The sequence below is a fragment of the Larus michahellis genome, chromosome 5, assembly GCF_964199755.1.
Source record: "Larus michahellis chromosome 5, bLarMic1.1, whole genome shotgun sequence".
Taxonomy (NCBI): domain Eukaryota; kingdom Metazoa; phylum Chordata; class Aves; order Charadriiformes; family Laridae; genus Larus; species Larus michahellis.
The window spans coordinates 71,751,102-71,772,214 of record NC_133900.1 but is presented as its reverse complement, the minus strand read 5'-3'; the positions used below and the strand labels follow the sequence as shown (position 1 = coordinate 71,772,214).

The 21,113-nt window shown below is 42.2% G+C and overlaps 1 protein-coding gene across 16 annotated transcripts in view; it reads right to left on the bottom strand.

The window, feature by feature from the left end:
• The window catches only part of LIMCH1 (LIM and calponin homology domains 1), a 181,979-nt gene that overhangs the window by 77,671 nt on the left and 83,195 nt on the right, over positions 1 to 21,113 (bottom strand). The window contains exon 1 of one of the 16 annotated variants that reach the window (XM_074587923.1): positions 55 to 185. The exons of 14 other annotated variants lie outside the window; for them this stretch is intronic. The gene's annotated coding sequence lies outside the window, so the exon portion shown is untranslated. Of the gene's footprint in view, positions 1 to 54; positions 186 to 21,113 lie in introns of those variants that run through there. One more of the 16 variants, XM_074587924.1, reaches the window with a different exon arrangement.

Genomic DNA, 21,113 nt, shown 5'->3' with positions numbered 1-21,113 from the left:
CTAGACGGGGAAAAACAGAAAGAGAGGGGCTCCGGGAGGGAAAGCAGGACTTACCAGCCCGTCAGCCCGAGCCGATCCTCGCCTCCCGGAGCCTGCGGAGCGGCACGACCGACAGCCGGCCGGAGCCGCTGCGCTGCCGCCGGCGGGGGCTGCAACCCCCCAACTCCTCCCACCGCCCCCCCCGGGGCCGCACAGCAGCCCCGACACCCCCCCACAGAGCCCGACAGGCGGCGGGGCTGGCTCCCCCCGCCGAGCAGCGCTGGCCGGCAGCCGGCAGAAAGCGGCAGAAGGGAGAAGAGGAGAAGGGATGGATGGCATCCAGAGGGACCCAGAGAGGCTTGAGAGATGGGCCCGTGCGAACCTCGTGAGGTTCAACAAGGCCAAGTGCAAGGTCCTGCACCTGGGTCATGGCAATCCCAAGCACAAATACAGGCTGAGTGGAGAACGGATTGAGAGCAGCCCTGAGGAGAAGGACTTGGGGGTGTCAGTGGATGAGAAGCTCCACATGAGCCGGCAGCGTGCACTCACAGCCCAGAAGGCCAACCGCATCCTGGGCTGCGCCAAAAGCAGCGTGGTGGGCAGGTCGAGAGAGTGGATTCTGCCCCTCTGCTCTGGCGAGACCCCACCTGGAGTACTGCGTCCAGCTCTGAGTCCTCAGTACAGGAAAGACATGGACCAGTTGGAGTGGGTCCAGAGGAGGGCCACAAAGATGATCAGAGGGCTAGAGCACCTCTGCGATGAGGACAGGCTGAGACAGTTGGGGTTGTTCAGCCTGGAGAAGAGAAGGCTCCGAGGAGACCTTATAGCGGCCTTCCAGTACCTAAAGGGGGCCTATAGTAGGGATGGGGAGGGACTCTTTATCAGAGAGAAGAGTGACACGACAAGGAGTAACAGTTTTAAACTGAAAGAGGGAAGGTTTAGATTAGATATTAGGAAGAAATTCTTTACTGTGACGGTGGTGAGACACTGGAACAGGTTGCCCAGAGAAGTTGCGGAGGCCCCATCCCTGGAAGTGTTCGAGGACAGGTTGGATGGGGTTTTGAGCAACCTGGTCTAGTGGGAGGTGTCCCTGTCCATGGCAGAGGCCTCGAACTAGATGATCTTTAAGGTCCCTTCCAAGCCAAACCATTCTATGACTCTAAAAATGATCAGTGTGTGCAGAATCACGTGAGTCCCAAAGGAAAAAAACAGGTCCAGAGAATAGATACAGAGCTGATTAGATTAAAACATCAGGAATAACATGTGCTGGCAGGAGATGAAAGTGAACCACTCCAAAGGCAGGGCTGGCTGCAGGAATAGCAGGGAGAAGGGCCAGGCTTGTCAGGAGCACCAGCAGGCCAGAAAGCCTGACAAGTAGCACCTTCAAAAGCTCAGCAAAGACGACAGCCCAGACTGCCTTCGCAAAGAAAGCCAAGCCTTTTTCCTCTTCTTTTTGGGCAATCAACAAGGAGAAGATGTGTCTGCTCAAATAACAGCTCCACCGCCTTAACAAAAAGGCAAAAAGCACCTTAAAATACTGTGAAGAAAATGAGTCTGTTGGGAACATACCTCAACTACACAAAACATACCAGAAACCCAAAACATGGTTCTAAGCAATCTTCAGATAATATCTAAGATATTGTATCTGCCAGAAGATGTTCAGTACCAGACCCCCAAGATCTAGCTGGAAGTGCCAAATTCCTACCAGGGTGCTTAGATCCTGCTGCTTCCAGCCAGGCTTACTAGTTCAGAAAATTGCAAGTGCCTAGAGCAAGAAGATATTCTGATACCACTTCTTTATGCTACTTTGGTAGTATAAAACTTATCCTGTGTGCAGGGAAAGCTGGGCAAAGGAAAAAAACATACTCCATTTATCTCTTCAGAGGGCTGCTCTTATCATTTTTGGCTTCCAGCAAAATCTTTTGCTAATAGTTCCAATCATTAGTCTCATGTAAAACACAAGCCCATTCAGTCTAGATTAATAAACTGAAAATAAGCAACAGCAAAAAACCCCCTCAAAATCACACCATGAGAATTGATGGGGGCCCCTAAAAAGCAAGCCCAAAATAAATGAAATGTGTTAAGCAAATCCAATTGTGAGTAAACTTGTCCTCCAGATATCCAAAAGCACAATGTTTAAAATTAAAATTTTGCAATTCTTTAAGAAAATCAGAAGTACAGCAGCACTACTTAAGAAATGATCTTTGACATTTTCCTAAATCTGTCCTTCACCATCAGATTGTTTGCTTTTTAAGATCTTTGTCCTGTAGCAAATTTTAACCACATTTATATGCTTCTTATGCAATGCAGTGTATTACTATAATTTGTTTGATAGGAATATAGATATAATATTAATCTATTATATAGTAATAGATATAACTAAAATCCCCAAACAGAATCTGGAATGGCTACATTGTATATAATGAAAGGCAAATGCAAGGAGCTCAGAATATAAAATGGCACTGCAGGTCCTGGGCAGGTAGTGAAAATTTGATGCTGGGTACAGAATTGATGGTGTACCTTATTTCTGCAAATTTTTAAAATGAGCTTAAAATCCCTGCTGGATGGTATGATGTAAAAGGAGGGAAGAGACACTGTGGACAGGAAAGGAGAAGGATAACAGGGAAAGAGAGAAGAAAATCATGGGAGGGAACCATACAAAAGAACATGAGCAAAAGCAGCCTTCAACTCAATGGGCAAAAGCAAACCACGGGGGGGTGGGAGGGGTGCACAAGGCTGACCCTATGACTTCACTAGTTAAGTCGGTCCTGATATTCTCCTTGCTGCATCAGGTCATTATCCCTGAAGGCACAAATAAAACATTTAAACAAATGGGGGCTCAGTCAACATCCTTGTCTTTGGGGGAGAGAGCAATCAGATGATATGAATTCCCTCAGATGCGCCAAACCCACGATACACCCAGAGTAAGATGCCTTTGTTTACAGCAACGAAGACGGAACACAGGCAGGCAGGGGAAAAAGGGTCAAAGCAGTTCCAGGCTATTCATTGGCTCTGATGCTGGTGAAATCACAGCCAGATGTCAGCCAGATGTCTCCCAGCCTTGGAGACGGGGTGCCTATTGGATGCCATATTCTATGGTAACAGCCACGGCATGGCCAAGGAAGAGGACAACATTTCCTTTTCCATCCCCTCTCCATTGCTTTTTAGTACCAGATGATAACGCTTGGCTTGTGAGGGTTTGGACATCAGTTTCATGACTTCTGTTACTCACTTTTCACATTTTTGATGAATAAAGCTCTCCAAGGACAGGATTAAAATCAAGCTCACGTACAGTAAAGTGCAGCCAAGCACTCCTAGAAGCTGCTGGGAATTCACCTTGCAAATCCAGAGCCAGATGGGTAAGAACACAAGGAGAGGGGAGACACCACCCAAAAAGCAAAGCCTGGCTCCTTTTGCCGCAATGGAAAGGACTCTTATTTACCTTGCTTTGCCTCATTAGTGGGCTATGATGTGGGTCAGTAAAAAACAGCACAGGGTTGGGTAAACAGCTACAAAAAAAGATGAGAATGAAAGAACCATCACAACAGCAATGTTCACAGTGCAGCCAGAGCTCAGCATCTGTGGCATCTACCCCTTCTTTACCCATCCTCCTGGCAATAATTGTGCTGTCTCTATCTGAAGGAAGGAAAAAAAAGGTCATGAAGACAAATTTGACCTTTAGTTGCACTCACATGATGAGTGCTGGGAGTACGACTAACCTAAACACAGATTTCAAGGAATGCTGAAACCACGGTTAGTGGTGCCACAACACTTCCCTCAGGACATCTTCTTGGGGAAACTGTACACTCTCCATTTTCAGCACATCCCTGTGGCTGCTGCCCCCACAGCTGAGCTCTACAGCAAAAAATAAAATTGGGCAAGAAATTCACAGCTAGGGAGAATATGCTGTTTTCTAAGCTCGGTTTATTTGTGTGTAGTTATCGGGATATGACAAAGCATTAAGGAAAGCACACGGTCTGGCTACAGATTTAGAAGATCTCAAAGGCAGCCATCCCAAACAAACTGCCTGAAGTAAACAAAAAAAAAAAAACATAAACTTTAAATCTGGAGTTACAAGTCATAAGAACTTATATTGTGAAAACAAAACCAGTATATAAGTCAGGAGGGTCCAAGCAATGGGACCTCTAAAGAAACCAACCTGAGCCTTAAATATGGGACAATACGGTTTTCACTAGGTGTACTGTTAAAGCTTATCAGCCTACATACAGGAAAAAAAAGGAAATTCATAGATGAATAAAGTTGAATTACCTCCCAAGTGATATACCCAAAAAAGCACAGCCCGAGGATAATCCAGAGGAACACTGCAAATAGCTTAAGCTTCAACACAAACACGGCCTTTGCATGTTACGTACAGCCATCAACTACAACCAACCACTGCTGAACAAACCTTTGCCTTCCCTGACTGCTGCCAGGGCAGTCGTGTGTTAAGCCATGGCACAACAGACACTTCTCAAAAGCTATTTATATACGTGTTCCTGCTAAGATATTGGACTATGGTAATAAAGAAGTTTATCTGTGCAAAACAAACGCACGTGCTAAAAATCTACTCTGTGTTTTCCTTCATTATATTATCAGGTCTACTAAAAGGCACTGCCTTTTTTTACATACCCTGTCTTCCTTTCTCTGCCTACAGATTCCAAGCTTCATGGGATCCCTTTGATCACATTTGATATTTCAGGGCACTGTTACCCAACGCCTGCTTTCTATATTTTGACTTGACTGGAGAGAAAATAAACTTGTTTTCTGGGAAGAGCAGTGTTGACTATTTAAGGGACACAGCTCCAGGGAACTGTCAGATGTGACTTGCCACAGGACCTTTGGGAAAGGGTGAGGCTGGCAGAGAAGAAAATGAGGAAGAATCCTGTGCATCATGAGCCTCTCCACCTGCGAAAGCGTGTCTGAGGGTCATTAGTTACCTGACCAGCATAATCTATTATGAACCAATATAGGTAACTTAAAGTATAACCAGTGCACCTGCATCCACATTCAGAGATGACTACCTGCAGAAACACTGCAGTGATCACTACAGACTGTTTCTAGTTTTCCTCTCTCACTACATCCAAAGCAGATAGCGAGGACAAAACAAGTAACTGGAAGTGAGCAATAGTGAGATTTATACTTGATGCTTTTCTGATACACAAGAATCTAATTATTCATAGACAAAAATCTGTATTGGAGTTATAGCCTCAGTTCTTAGTTTCCCCGTGTCTTTTATCAGCTCTCTTCCTACTGAGGAACTTAATTTCACCCAAGGTTTACAGTCCAAGAAAATACAGGATTTTTATGAAAATATGTGCGTGATGAATCTCATTTGAAAAGTTTTGCTGCATCCAGCTGTATTGAACTAGCTGAGCACAAAACTTTGAATACCCAAGGCCAGAAAACAGATGAAGTTTTGTATAACGGATTTTTAAAGTTTCCAACTGTAAAGATACAAAAAAAAGGTACCTAGAATAAAAATCAATTTGACATGAAACCTCTGAAATTGAATGTATGACCACTGCGTAGCAGTCTCATAATGCTTCTTCTATTGCGGAAACTACTCATTACTAACACAACTTTACTTTCTTGTCCCTTTCTTTTATGTGTTATGTCCTCTTTTGCTTGGTACATTAAGCAAAGCTATCTTCCATTTAAAGCCAAAAAATAGTAACAGTTGGCCAACATTCAGACTTCTCTCAGCAAAGATGGCAATCCGCTATGCAAGGATCAGGATACGACACAGCCGGAGCTGTTGGAGGGCCTCTGTGTCCCAATGTCCAAGTACAACTGCTGTAGGTGGGCCTCTAAAGATGCAAGAAAGCTGTCTGTGGGAGCCGGGGGCCTGGCAGTAGCTGTTAAAATCAGACCAAATCTCTATTCCCCAAGGCAAACAGCAAAATAGTGAAACCGCCAAGGAGGACTCATTCCTGCTCAGTTCGTGACCTCTGCAAAAAAAGCAACAAATTCCATTTCTCCTTTCAAATTAAACATCTACTCTTTATTGCCAAGGAATATGTTTTAATAATCTATGGTGTTCAACGTTTGATAAACATCAGAAGTCTCTTTGCTGCTGTTACATGATACCTGACATACATTTCCCCCCCCACTCATAGCTTTGCATTTTCATGCCAACATTACATAAAACATACTGGACTTCTTTAATGTACAGGTTGGGGTTTCCTTGCAAATACTTCTAAAAGAAGCCGTTCAAGTCCAAAAAAACATTTTAATTGGCTTTTTTAACTGAATGAAGTTCCAGTACGTTCCACTTGGAAAACCTACATTATTGTTTTTACTTCCAGTAAAAAAAATAAATAGAAAGCTTTCACATTTAGATGTCTAGAATGATTTCAGTGAGGAAAAGGAAGGGAAGAAAATCAATAATTTTCAATTTGTTGAAACTGCATTTCACAGACAACCAAAATATCTGTGCAAAAAGATGCTAAGTAAATCAATGCCCATTCTTAACTTTGACCATATATAGTGCAACTGCCTAAATTACTAAATACCACAACACCCAATCGATGTGTTTCTCAGATTTGAAAACATACATTTGGTGTCTAGGTAGCATGGCCATAGCTGTCAGTCATCTTGAACATCTCCAGTGTTGGGGCGTTTTTTTTTATGGCAAACATTCAAGACAAGATGAGCTACCCAATAGTCTGGCATTGATTTATTTTCCATCTCTTTTCAACCATCAGTAAAGCATTCACTAGATGTAATTCAGGAATTGGCACAATTATTCATAAAGCTACGGTAGCTGCAAACATAGATGGACTATGCAGGCAACTGAAATTACTACTATTCATTAAGTCTATAGACGTCATGCAAATATGGCTTTGAAGGGCCGTTTGGAAAGCAGGATTCATGGATTGTATCTGGATGCCAGACGCATTTGCAGTTTATGAAGACTAAGCTTTCAGGACGGGACAAATAAAAGGTAGTACAATAATATACTGTATTTAAGAAGGAGAATTTCCTCAAATTAATGGGCATAAAATCAATGATTAAAACAAGAGGGACAGGAAGGAACTCCTCTTTAATACAGTGTATTCCTATTGCAAGGCTTTCTCCCAGCTCTTTCACAATGTCTTGTTTCTGGTTCCTTCAGGCAGCACAACAGAGGACAGAAAAGGATCTCCCCTCCTACAGGACAGATACTCCTGTTCTTCCGTTTACTGTCAACACACGAGAGGTGTACTTGAGGCATAGTTCTGCAACATCCTCTCTCCCCTAGGAATGCATAAAGCAACAAGGCTAGGAAGATGAATACATGCATCACACCAAGTCTTCGGAACTGGAACTAAGGGGTGGAGATGACAGAAATAGCTTGTCACCTTTATTGGCAGAAGAAAAAGAAAGGGAGAAAAAATTGGCTATCACTGCTAATTTATTCCTAAAATTTCAGTTTATACCCTGCTTTCTGTCCTAACTAGACTCGAGATCATCTTTTGTTTGTAGAGGAAAACAGCCAAACCATGCTTATAATTCAGCTTACCTGGGTGTAACCAGTGGCTCCTGCTCGGAAGAGTCATAAATAAGGCTGGCAGAGATGTTCATGCACCCTCAAACAACAAGCCTCCAACTCCTCACCTGCTACTTCTGAAAACCTTTGCAATTTAAAGCTACATTATATAGACTGAAGTAAAACTTAGCTGACGAGACTGTATAAAGGAAAAGGGTAAAATTTAAAGCAAATATGATTTTTTTCCTTCCCTCAACAGAGGGACTCAGAGTTCAGTTGGTTGATCGGAGAGAGGTGTATCTAGACAGCAGAACCAGTAGAGTCCAGCAAGATTATTAGGCCAGGCTTCACGGGCCATGAAAGCAGCTGTACTAGCTCCAGAGCCAACAAGAAGCCGCCAGCAATTTAGCTGATTTAAAGCACTGCAGAGCCCCAGTCCCCAGCCAGCTCACATGTCTCCAAACCACTCCTGCGGACGCAGCTTTCTGGAGAATGCAAATGGCTACCCAAAATCAGCTCTAGGCCAGTGGGACTTACTGGCTTTGGCAAGGCCCTCTACGCTGCCGTTCCTAGCGACTGGGGAATATTCATCAGGCACAGTACTGCCTTGCTTGAATGCATGTGACCTCTGGAGAACAAAGTTAAAAGTTTATCAAGAAGTTTCAGCTGGGACATGGTGGAGACATCAGAGAAGGTACCTAATACCTAAGCTTGAAGAGGATATGAAATGAAACAATGTGTCTTACGTGTTCTTTTGCAGTTGCTGACTTAGACATAAGATAGCAAAAATGCAACTTCTGGACCAAAGTTGAGCCAAGAGCATATCCCAAACTAAACAAAACAGCCACCTCCTTGTGAATAATGAGCATGTTAATCAGGTAACGTCCCTAAATGTTTTAAACATGAGCTTAGATGCATATTTATAATTAGGAGTGGTAAATGAATCATTATTAACCAATCAGCTGTATTTTATCATTATAAATATTGGGCGGTTTGAAACATGAGGTGTGCCGGTTGTCGTTAAATGCCCAGCACCCAGTGCTGCAGAACTGAAATAAAAACAAGTATCTCGAGTCAGTGTGTTGATTGGCTCTCACACACTGGGTGAAGAACCCTCATTTAAGGACAACAGCACTGTGCTGAAGCTAATCAGCCCTTCATTCTGCAGGCCCTACTGAGAGCTACCTGGGGTTTACAAGGTCAACAGACGGAGCGCCATCCAAATACAGGGGCTACAGAGCTACACAACCACCTTAGGTGATGCAGGGACACTGCCAAAACTGCAGCAAAGGGAGACTAACCACCCAGGAGGTCCCAGACCGTGGTCACACATGCTCTTTGTACCTGTGCCTGTACATGCCAGCCAGCCCAGAGCTCCACAGGGGCTTCTGCATGCAGAATGACTGCAGGGAGTCTGGAAAGTCAGCTAGCACAGAAAGCGCCCGCTTTCTGGGGCTTTTTGACCACCTGGAAATCCGTGACTGTGCTATGCTTCATGGCTCGGCTGATCTCATGCCTTTGGGCCACTTGCCCCGAAGGGGAAAGGCGCTGGCGTCAAGCCGCTCTCCTGCAAGAGCCGTCCTCTGGCTGTGCTGAGCCAGGGTGACAGATGCTGCTGCCCTACCCAAGCAGGCTGTTCCGTCAGTTGCCCACACCCACAACACAGAGGTTATCCAGGGTTTCCCATTCTCCGACATATCCCAAACTCCACCTTCCATTATGCTGAACTGAGCACTTGGCTATTTTTCCCCTTATTTACTTCCCATCCGCTTCCTAACCTCAGTCTGGTGCTTTTATTCCTCCAACTTGTATTGTAAAGTTATAAAGGACAAGAATATTTGTACGCTGTTATGCAAAGAGAATAAATCATACTGGAAGCTGTGGTGGAGAATACTGACCACAGACTTTGAAGTTCCTGGTCTGCAATTTGCTTACATAATAGTTTGCATGCAGGCTTAAGTGCTGGATTTCTAATAGCGCTCATCAAATTTCAGCCAAAAAAAAAATTAGAATAAGCAAGGTGAACCGCTCTCGGGAAGATAAACTATCTGCGAGAGAATTTTTGATGTAAGTACCACAAGAACACCAAGAACTCACAGTTCTTCAAGAAATATGTAGCAGTCTGGAATCTGAGGAGTTTCAGTTAAGATCATATTTTAGAAAGTAAATTTTAATCAGGATTGGGTGGCTCAAGAGATTGGGTAATAGTATTTAAAAAAGCAAGTGATTAATCTCCGATCAACCAGAGGGTAAGGACTAAAGAGCATTTAAGGTCTCAAACACCCCTGGGAACTGGCCAACTTAGTCTAATACTGTGGGTGCTGACTCTAGGCAGATTTGGGATTTTCTCACACACAGTCCTCAAGCTTATGAGTTGCCTCCTCTAAATTTCACTAGAACTACTCCATTATCTTCCCCAAAATTCTGCATTACAGTTATACTTAGGAAGAGCCAACAGCAGTTAGATACCGGGTTTGTTGATAACACTGTGCTGACAAATAACTCGTTTCTCTGTGTCCTTTCTAACCGCATCTATGGGTTGTTTCTTAATTACAATCTTCTGAAGGCAGAGACTCATACCACTGAGCCTGATGCTTGCTTTGCAGGAAAGCAGATTTTGATCACTGCTGACTGTATCATTCAAAGATCCGAGACACTCAGAAATTGTGGTCTGGCATATCCGAAGATACAGCTCCTAAACTCCCTTCAAACTAATCATAATATTGGATTGACTTTTGCTCTTTCGGTTGTTTTAGACAGAATGAAAGAACAAGTAACAAGGGGTATGATATTGCTGAAGATAAAGTATCACCCATTCTACTATCATTCTGCTAATACCTTGCTTACTCAAATTTTTTGTTTGACTTCAACACTTCTCCGAGAGGATGTAATTATCTTGCTTCTTCCTTGCCTAAAATTCTAGTCCACTGACCTACCAGATTCCACCCAGCCACTATTCAGCACTGTAAAAATAAAATACAGGAGTGCACACTAAGAAGGAACATCAAGCTAGCCTGGCTCTGCTTCTCCAAAAACCCAGAACAAAACAAAACCTAGCTTCCTATGACAAACTTTATGTCATGTTTCTTTTTTACATAAGTCTGTGACTAAACACTGACTTTAGTAACGAATTTTGTGTTCTTCTGGCGCACAGCATTTATTTACTTGCCTCTCTTTGCCCCTTCATAGGCTTTTATAAAAGCTCTGAGAGGGCTTTTTGAAGATCACTGCCTTTGATTTACCAGTTTGCAACTAGTTTTGCCAATGATTGATGTAATCCCTGCATTTGTTGATAAGTTGTTTCATGAAATGTCAGAATATACATTGTTTTCAATATATAGTATCAAGCCTGTAGTAGTAAGTTTTTGTTGGCTTTTTAAAGTTGCATGTATTTTCTTTGAAAATCAACAGCACAGCAAAACAGGGTGTCTGTGTCTGATGCATGTGGCACTCTCAGGACATTTCAAGTTATGCTTTTCAAGCAGTTGTTATGGTTTAAGAAGCAACTATTGTCTGACCTCTTTAGGGGTAACAGGAGAAACTTAATGAAAAAAACAACATCCGAGAATTGTACAAAAAGAAAAGGGTTTTTTTCTACTTCTGCATATGTCAAGTAAAAGCTGTATAAATTATCTTTCTAGACCACAAGTTGAGAGATTTTATTAGCTTGTGCTACTGACCTGTGCAGACAGCTTTCTGGCACAATTTTCATGACTTGTTTACAGTATCACCTCAGTTATCCAGAACTTCTTGTTATCCCAACAAGGGTCAGATTCCTGACGTGTATTAATTACACTGAAAATTGCCCTGGATTACTTGAAACCTCAAATAACTGAACCTATTCACTGTCCTCCCTTTTAAATAACAGAGGACACACTGTATAGTGGTGCTAATACTTTGTGGCTGATCCCTGTAACTCCAGAAATTAATACATAAACGTCACACTACTTATCTATCAGGCCTGTCAGCTTCGGACTGAAAACCAGGCTCAAGAGGCGGAGAGCATTTATAGCATGGTCCTACTCACTGCCACGGGCTGTAGGGCAGGAGGAGATAGGAAGGACAGGAAGGTTAAAACCAAAAACCATTGACTAGGATTCCTGATCCATGCACTACTGGCCAAGGAAACAGAGCTGCTTCACAGTTCAGCCCTCCCTAGCTAACAAAACGACCTTCGGTCCATCCTGTAGTCAGCCAAAGATTTGCTGCTGCCTGCGCAGTTAAGTATACACCCCACTGACAGACGCTTGAGCTTTTATAGTTGCAGCTACTGGGCTCCATCTCCTTGTGCCCATCACCAGGCAATCAGGCCTGCAGCTTCGCCCTGAAGGCACTCACCAAGCAGCTTCACAAGAACATGTACAACTGCACCATCGGAGCTTGGATGTGAAGATGAGGATGCAAAGACCTGCTGGCAACTCACACGTTCAGCCAATACCAGGCATTAACTCCAAGACCTCTAATGCTGTTGCTAGGCAGGAGTGGTAACATTAGGATTGGTTTTGGAAAAAACAGCAAGCCTCCTTCCAACCAAACTAGAAATGGTATTCGAAGGACAACAGTGACAAGGCAGCTTTCATTAAGAGAAGGTATTGGAAACATCCAGGAATGCCTGGAAACACCTATGGGATTTGTTGGCTGTGCAGCCAAGCTACACAGCACCCAATGAACCCAACGGTTATAAAAGGCAAGAAGCTACAGAGCACCAGCAGCCCAGGCTATCAGTTTAAGGCCTGAAGTTTGTTGCCCCACAACAGGTGCGAGGGTGAGAATCACATCTGGCACTCAGTCCAACGTGCCTCCCAACACACCCATACAACTTCGCAACACGCCAAGCTGTGTAACATCTCCCTAGCTGCTCCAGTAAAAGGAGACCAAATACTACCAACATTACGACTGAAAAGGAAAAGAAAGGGGAAAGGGGGAAAAGCATAATGTTTGCCATCGGCCTTATGGGGAAACACAAGCTTGATTCTAAATTATGCATGAGAAGTAATACAATTCAAAGACAAAAGCCGAGATGATGAAGAAGCATACAGAATGGACTGAAAAAAGCTGAGCTGAACTCAGTACACACTTGGATGCATGCACACATTTAGCAAGTTCAATACTCTCCCCTTACTGAAAAGCCTGAAAAGAAAACTCCCTTTCACACATGGCACAGTAATAAATCAGTGCACACTATTGCCCCAAACAGAAACAGACATTCGCCATCTAAGTAAGTGCTTCCTGCATGAAGATGAGGAGGCAGAGGCCAACAAAAACGTGGTGATAGCAAAGACTTTAACAGAAGGACACCACTCCAAATAGCTGAGGATTGCCTCTGTACTGCAATATTAATTTTCTAGACCGTTAGTCATATTGCTTGTCCAGAAATGAACATGTAATTCTCCTACTAAGCTGTGGGACAGATTTCCACGTAGTATCACCAGGCTATTCAGCTTTCAAACTGTTAATAGTTAATGACTTTGGTGTCCCTCAGTCAGATAGCTCAGCCTACCACCGTATTTTTGCACAAGCAATTAACTAAGCTGCTTCCTCTGCAGCATTAATTTTAACAGGTTTACAATAGTATCATTAAACCTCTGGACATTTAAGAGGAAGCGCGTTACAATTGGAAAGTACCGTGCCAAGCAGGAAGCGAGTGGCTTTAATCCAGGAGCACTGAGGAATGCAGAAGGCAAGGAGACTTCAGTGTCAGATATTTCAGCCTCTATGAACTCTTGACCACGGCACCGGACTGCAGAATTCTACTAGGCTTTAAAGCAAAGAAATCACTGTGCACAGATCTTTAAGGCACTAGATTGCCTTTTTGCTTGTTTTCTGTAAGTCAGGGAAACAACCACAGCGTGATCTTTGGAGTGAGACACGTTCCATCATCTGCATTCAGCACGTACGCTCCTGATAGCGACACGCACATCATCTGACAGAAATCCACTTACAGCACCCGGAAAGGTTTTCAGCATAGAAACAGTACGAACAGTTGCTAGCAGACGTAAACTGCAACAGACTTCAAGTTGATTCGCAGCCAGGAAGGGGATTAGAGGGAGCATTCTCCTGCCACCATCCTCAGCCTAAGGGCTGGGGTCACAACAGACCCTTGCCAACTCGCGATTGCCCCCTTTTCATGAGAGGAGGAGGTAATAGGAAGCTTGAGCCTCCCTGGCCCATTTTGAGGTGGCAGATTTGTTGGTCGGGCCACACTGTGGAAGCTTTCGTTCACGCTTGCCTCTTGGATCTGGACAGGTTAAGAGCTCTTTGGATGGTACCCTCCCCTTTCACATCTCCAGTGCTACCATTACCTGGTCATCGACATTCTCCAGACAGTATCACATGGATTTTACAGCCAGCAGCACGTGCCTTTCAGATGCTGTGAGAATGCAGGGTAGCAGCAAACACAGCGAATATTCTTACTCCAGTCAACCCCATTTACACTTAGGTTAGCTGTCACTGTCTAATAAATACTGGCATCTAGCCGTTCCCTGCAGCAGAGGCTACACGTCACTGAAAAAGACAGTTGAGGATCAGAGATGGTATTTATAGTGCAGACCTACAGACTCCAACCTGTGAGAGGGTTTCCAGAATTAGGGAGTGAGAGTGCTACTAAGTATAGTTTTAAACACAGACAACCTTTAAACCGGGGATTTTGGGATGAGACTTTCACAGGTCTCTGTGTCCTTTGATTTTGGCCAATAACTTGAAGGTTGCATCTAAGTTTAAACTCCCTAGCGGCAGCTTCGCAACTACTTTAAACTGATCAAATGGTGCCTCCTTCCCTCAACGCAGTGAGCCTGTTCCTTCCCTCCTGCTCACACAGTTACATGCTGTAAGATGAAGGAGAAGGGTATTTTTCAGCTGCATCAGTTGCCCATTCCAGCTGGTGGGCTACTGCTGGCATGGTAGAAGGTGTAGGAAAGTCAAATTTAGAACAGCTGGAAGCAACCATAGCCTCACATCTAGTTTTTCTTGTTAAGGACAAAAGTAGAAAATACAGCTGATACTTCTTTCAGCCTCAAGACACGAATATTGGTAGCTCACCACACATGCTTACACGCATCACACCAGCTCAGTGCTTATTTTTATATCCTCTTTAGCAAACTAATCACTTCTGCAACAGAAGTCACCCAAAGACTGCAAGTGCCTGGATACAACTCCAACAGTGCCATATTCATCACAGGACACTGCTGACACATTTGCAGACTCAGGGCATCCAACTCCACCGCTGAAAACTCCTCAAAATGGTACCCACCTCCAGAGCACATGGCATTTGCCCAACTATTAGGAGAAGTCATAAGCTTCAACAGTGGGATTTCTCTTGAAAAGTTTAAGTCATTCTGCTCAGGAAGCCTTTCGTTTCTAAGACAACAGTTCGAGGAAGGCACTCGATTCTTCATTTAGTGCAGCCCTAAGCTACACAGTGAATAGCATTTTGTTTGCTAAACTATCATTTTTTCTGATAATTACAGATACTTGGAGATTATTCTTCAAAAGCTTGCCATTTCTGAAAAGCTCACTCAACCAGAGTCAGTAAAATAACATAATGCAAGTCATGGCCAAACTTGCAGAAGGACACTTTAGGATCTGAAAGCAAATCTAAAAACTAATCCAGTGGGCAACCTGCATTTTCCACGGGTACAAAATGAGCTCCTCCTGGAAACCAGCTGCCCTCCCCAACCCAAGGAAAGACTCTGTCATTTATAGTAAAGGTTAATGCCACAATAAGGGCAAGTTCACATTTCAGCTGCCTAGCATTAGGGTTTCATCAGCAGCAATGTTTTTCTTTTTGCCATTTTCAAATGTTATCCTTGGAATCCTTCACTAAATTAAACCTCCTGTGTCCAAAAAAAAAAACCCCAAAACAATCGTTCCACTAAGCCTGTATAGTTTTATAAATAACACTTTGTGAAGTCACTTGACAGCCCCAGAACAGGTAGACTCTTTTCTTTTAATCAAGCACTTTCTTCTAAAGCTGGTAGTTGGTTTTCCCTTCTCAAGGCTGGGCAATAAAACTGTCTCTGTGTAAAACAAAAAGAGTAATTCAAAAAGGAGACCCTCTGCAGTGACCATCCTCTCTTGGTTTTAACCCTGAAAAGGTTCTCCTTACCTCTGAATTTGCATATTAACATTTTAAATTATTCAATGTGAATAAAGCTAATTATAAACCTATTGATTAAAGTCATGGTTGAAGACTCAAGTTGGGAGAGCAGTCTAAAAACAGACTGTGAATGACACAGGAGTGCCTGTGATATTTTTGTAAGTGTTATTTATTATTTGTATTAACATACTGTCTAGGAGTCCTGGCCATGAAGCAGGACTCATGGCGTGAGGTGTTAGACAAAAACAGACTAGCAGATGATCCTTGCCACAGAGAGCTTACACATATTATTAGCATTTGGCCAAATCAAGTCATGACAGTCTCAGCAGCAGAGCTCAACAGGCTCAGGGCACGGTTTAAGCCGACTGTGAAACTGCTGCACCTCTGAATCCTAAACCAAGCTAGCTTGGGAACGGGCCTCAACAACATAACAAAGTTTGCATCTGTCCACAGCTGCTATAGTTCACAGCTGTCCTTCATGTGTATCCTACAAACTTTTACCCATCTTGGCTGGTGCCATCCTGACCCAACAAGGAAACCGTTCAGGGCACTCGGGGTGCTAAGCAAGAGACTGCAGCTTATGACAAGGGACAAATTCCTGTACACTGGCAGAAAAGGACCATATCCTTAGTATGACAAGTAGTGGTCCCAGCCAACAAACAGCTCAGCTTGAGTGCATTGTAAGCATTGCAGCCAAGGAAGCATCCAGAAGCAGAAGGGACTTTAAGGCCAGCACTGAGGTTGGTCTGCATAAGCCCTGGCTGAGTGCTGGCTGGGGCCTGCGGTGCAGGTAGCCCACAGAAACCTGGGAGGCATCAATAATGGCCAATTCAGAAGCAAACAAGGTGTCACTCACTCCAAGTTTCACATCCAGCCATCATAAAAGCAACACTGCAGCTGGTAGCTGAGGAGAGAAGGGACCGCTCATGGATGTTAAGGACAGCTCATGAGCCAGAGTGGGATGCTGAACATGAAGACTACTGGGAGCTGGCTGAACTCACTTCTCTGAGGGTACGCTTTATAGCTAAACGCAGCTCAGACCATCAAAAGCAAATAAACAAGGTGGGGTCCTTTACCTCCCTTGGGTTTTTTTTGATGGTTCATGGATTTTATTAATTTCCTATTATTTCAGCCTCTCTTACATGCATCCATCCATCAGGTCAAAGTTCAAACTTGGGTTCAGCCTGTATTGTCCAGGCTTCCAAGTGCTGCAGTGGAACATCTCCAGCACATATGCTACTGTCAGATTGATGATTAGCTTCCAGCATCAAAAGTATGTGAGTTGTGGAGCCAAACCCAACACCAGAGCAAGCACACCCATTTCAACTAATACAATACCAAATGAGATGCCAGCATTGTGTTTTGCACTTGACACGCTTACTTTTTCTGTAAAGGGAAGGAGAGCAATGCTTTCTGGACAGCATCTGCATGGTTAACTGGGAGCAATAACAACCTTCAAAAAAACCAGCTGTATTTCAGTGTAAAGTTTTAGTTTTTATTGGTTTGCATCTCATTTTTTCCCCCATCAGTGCTGCTTCCTCTATGCTTCCTGCCAAATTTGAGCTAATGCCTGTTTTCCTCTTCAGCAATGAATTAACTACAGCTCACTGTAGATTGTTTCACACAGACTCTGTTTACAAACAGCCTGGTTAAGAAACACCTGTTAGGTTACTTTTGTATTCTTCAGGAAACTTAGAAATGTTTGCGAGTACAGCATATGACTAAATTAATCAAACCGGAATTTTATAAGGTAGCTCTGTCCTGCTCAGATGACAGCCAAACAAATAGGCGGGAAAATCTAAATGAAAAATTAATTTGAAGGCAGAGTGTAGAAAGCTTAGGAGGTAAAACCCCAAACAATACAAGCATACAAGGATACAATGATACAAACCATTTTTATTTTTTTAATTATTTACGGATACTATTGTTTTAGTGAAAGGATTCAGTACATAGTACAGTATGTGATGAGTCAAAGCACACAGTGCTACTCCGAACCATTGGCCAGACCCTAAGTATTGTTTTAATCAAATACTCCAATAAGAGAACTGAAGGCAGGCACAGGAGGTGTAGAGAAGCCAATTACCATTTAGCAAGGAAGATCCACAAACCATGGCAGAATGGTTCGCACAGCATTTTGCTATGATGTTGACAATTTGCTTTCCATCAACATTCACAAAAACGGTTTTGGGATGCGAGTGCCAAGAACTTACTGTTTTTAGACAGTTAGGAAATGTTGCTTCTGTTTACTTCCCATGTACCACAACTCACACAGCAAGACTGTTTTATGGATACAATTGTGCTAGCAAATGCATTTGTCCAGCAGCAAGAAGTAGAAAATAAAGAAACTGAAATTATCATGTATTATGGATCTAGATATTACAATAGGAGCAGGCTCTTTCCAGAAAGTACTACAAAGAATTAAAGGGAGAGTGAGAAATTAAAAGGAAGACTTGAGAAGACAATTTTTTAAGAAAAAAACCCCCATAGTAACACTGAAGTATCAGTGGAAGAGTGATAAAAATAATGCACATCAGTTAAAGAATCATGTATTTATCTTCTCTATTTTTAATTCTGTGAAACACACTATACTATATTTGGGTCTTGTGTTTTTCTTCAAGCAGATGTGAACCTGAAAATAAAATTACATCTCATTTGCTGAACTTAATTAGAAGCACAAAATCCTGAAAACTAATACAATACTGAAATTTCTTTGGGACATCACATTAAAAAACCTTGGAATTTATGCAACAGTACAACATAAGAGCAAATTACCAGCACCAGTAGACAGATAGCTATTCTTAATAAGCAATTTCTCAGAGAACACTTTGCCAAGAGAAACTTCCTAGGAAAATGACAGAAAAAAACCAACCACCTTGTTTTCAAAGAAACAAGCTTTTTTAAACAGCACATTACAGTTCTGTTCATCTTGGTGCAACAACCACACAACCAGGTGACTTTTGCAGAGCTTATTTTCCATCGCTAAATCATACAAATGTCACAAAGTTGAGGACCGTACGCAAGCTGAAAACCGGATGCCACAGTAAACAGATTTTTATTCAGTAGTGCTGAAACATGAGCCAAGATCCAAGCTCGAGTTCAGCCCTCCAACTTTGTCTTGACTACTTCCTACCATTATATGTGCGACTCTTTCACACAGCCTCTGAAGTAAGTGTCTGAGCTCCTGTGGGGATTGTTCAAGGAACTGAAGTAATGCTATAAACTCTCCTAAGCCCTGTCAAACAAAAGATAAGGCAGAAACCTTTTCTTTTCTCACAGAGTGACATTATTCAGGGACAGGAAGCAAAAACTAGAAATTTTTTTAAGGGACAAAGATAGTCAACATACAGTGGTTAGCATTATAGAGCAAAGCTTATCTACGATGATGCTGGAAATTTTTTTTTTTTCCCCCTACAGAATTAAATATATAATAAGGCATAGTTGTACAAAATTGCAATTAGTAGAAACCTTAGAAATTACTTGTGCCCACTATGAATGTCATACAAAATGAAAGAAACCAACAGTAACTCACTGAAAAAATTGCTGGCTTTGTAAAAATCACTTATACATTAATTATATTCATTGTACTCTAATAATTCATCTTTGTAAGACTTCTGCAGCTTTCAGATGGTCTTTTAATTAATAACTCAGCCAAAATACTTTTCCAGCATGAAATGAGGGTTCTGGAAAGCTGACAGTCTTAAAACAAAGATGTTCAGCATCAATTTCTCACATGAGACAATTTCTTCTAGCAACACGGCTCTTTCAGCAAAGCCTGTTATTCCTACCTAGGTTTAATATGTCCTTTGGATGTTTTGTGAATTTGATTTTTTGGTGGGAGCATTAGCTTTCTGGATTAATGAATACTGAACAGGAATGAGAAAGCATTTCAACAAATTTAAGACTCTCTCTAAGTCTGAATACCAAACTGTTGGTCCTATGCTTTATTTCATTAAAGCAATGTATCATTTCTGCTGTGATAACAGAAGTAGTCGGCACTTCTGGAGATCAAAGTGAATTACAAACAAGCCTGCCAAGCTGAACATATGTAATTCTATATGTAATGCTGCATACAATCCACATCCTGACTTAGGCTTGCAACTAGACAAAGATCATCTTTGTGCATTTATATGGCCTGGGCTTAGTACGGTGGTGTGCAGATCCTCAAGTCCTTACTTTAACACTGCAACACTATAACCAATAAATTTGGCTTACAAGATTGGTGTTCTGGTATACAAAAGGTCTGCAAATAAGCCATTCCCTCTTATGCCACACAAAGAAGTCACTGGTAAGAACTGCAGAGTAACTGCTGATTCATCTAGCTTTAAACACCAGAAAAAGTTTGAAGAATACAATCTGTCAATACCAGACCAGTTACACATAATGCTTCACTGCAGTGTTATGAGAAGTCACTCAAACACAAAATACAGGCAGAATTTTTTACACCTGATAGTACTCCCAGATGAACATCTCAGCATGTCTCCAATACAGGCTTCAAGTTTACTGTTATTTTCCTTCAATAAAGCATACTTCTTTATTTGTCCTTACACTAACAAAGGAGAAGAACAGAGTATCATCTGGAGAATTCAACGCAAGTAGACATTTTGTAGAGCTACATAATATATGACTGACTGTGTCTCCAGAGGTTAGAGAGGTAACAAAAGGCACTTTGAGTACTTCACATTACTCATAAGTTTTAGCTCCAACTCTGTAAAAAAGAAAACCTACCTATTGTCTCTACTAGTGAACTAAATATGTATTCTATCAGCTATTGGGAAGAAATTAATTAAGAATTATTAAGTTACACTTTTTTAGACAGATGCAGTATCTAGGAGTTCAAAAGCACGTATCTCGCACAAGGCAGAAGAGGTACTGAAACTTTCACAGTATTTCTACATGTACTGGAGGAAATCACACTCACTGGGGTGAAATAACTGGAAAGAAGTAACTATATACTATGTCAAACCAACCAAAGCTAAGATAATAAAGAAAGACTGTCAATAAAGGAATGTCCTTCATATGCGGTCAACTAACTAGGAAGTATAACTGCTTCTGGACTACAGTGTCAATATTTTAGGGGTGGTTTCTCAGACATACTGACATGGTTCAGGTAAGAGAAAAGATACACCCTGCGCTCAAACATACTCCTGATGTCTGTACTCTAAAATAATGCACCATAAATATGCATAAACGACTAGAACACTTGATCTCTTAAATTCATATGCAATCCTTAAAACAGCCACTTACCCATCACTAAGTAAAAATGGCAACAAAAGTCATCAAGTACAGAACTAGACATCTTTGAAAGCAAGGGGACACTTGGATGACTTGCTTTGCTTAGAGCAATTTATTCACAGAATGGTAGATAAAAACACCTACTGGTAATGTTCAAGAAGCCAGAAACACCAGTGAACTTTTAATAGCCTATTTTTTTAATAGCCTAATTATTGTTAGGAAAAATATTTAGAAGAGTAATTACTAAAGGTAAGCAGAGGACACAGGTACAGAGGTAAAAAAGTCACTTTCCAACACAAAAGAGATCTGCTGTATCATTAATAGCCTGAAAGGCGCTTT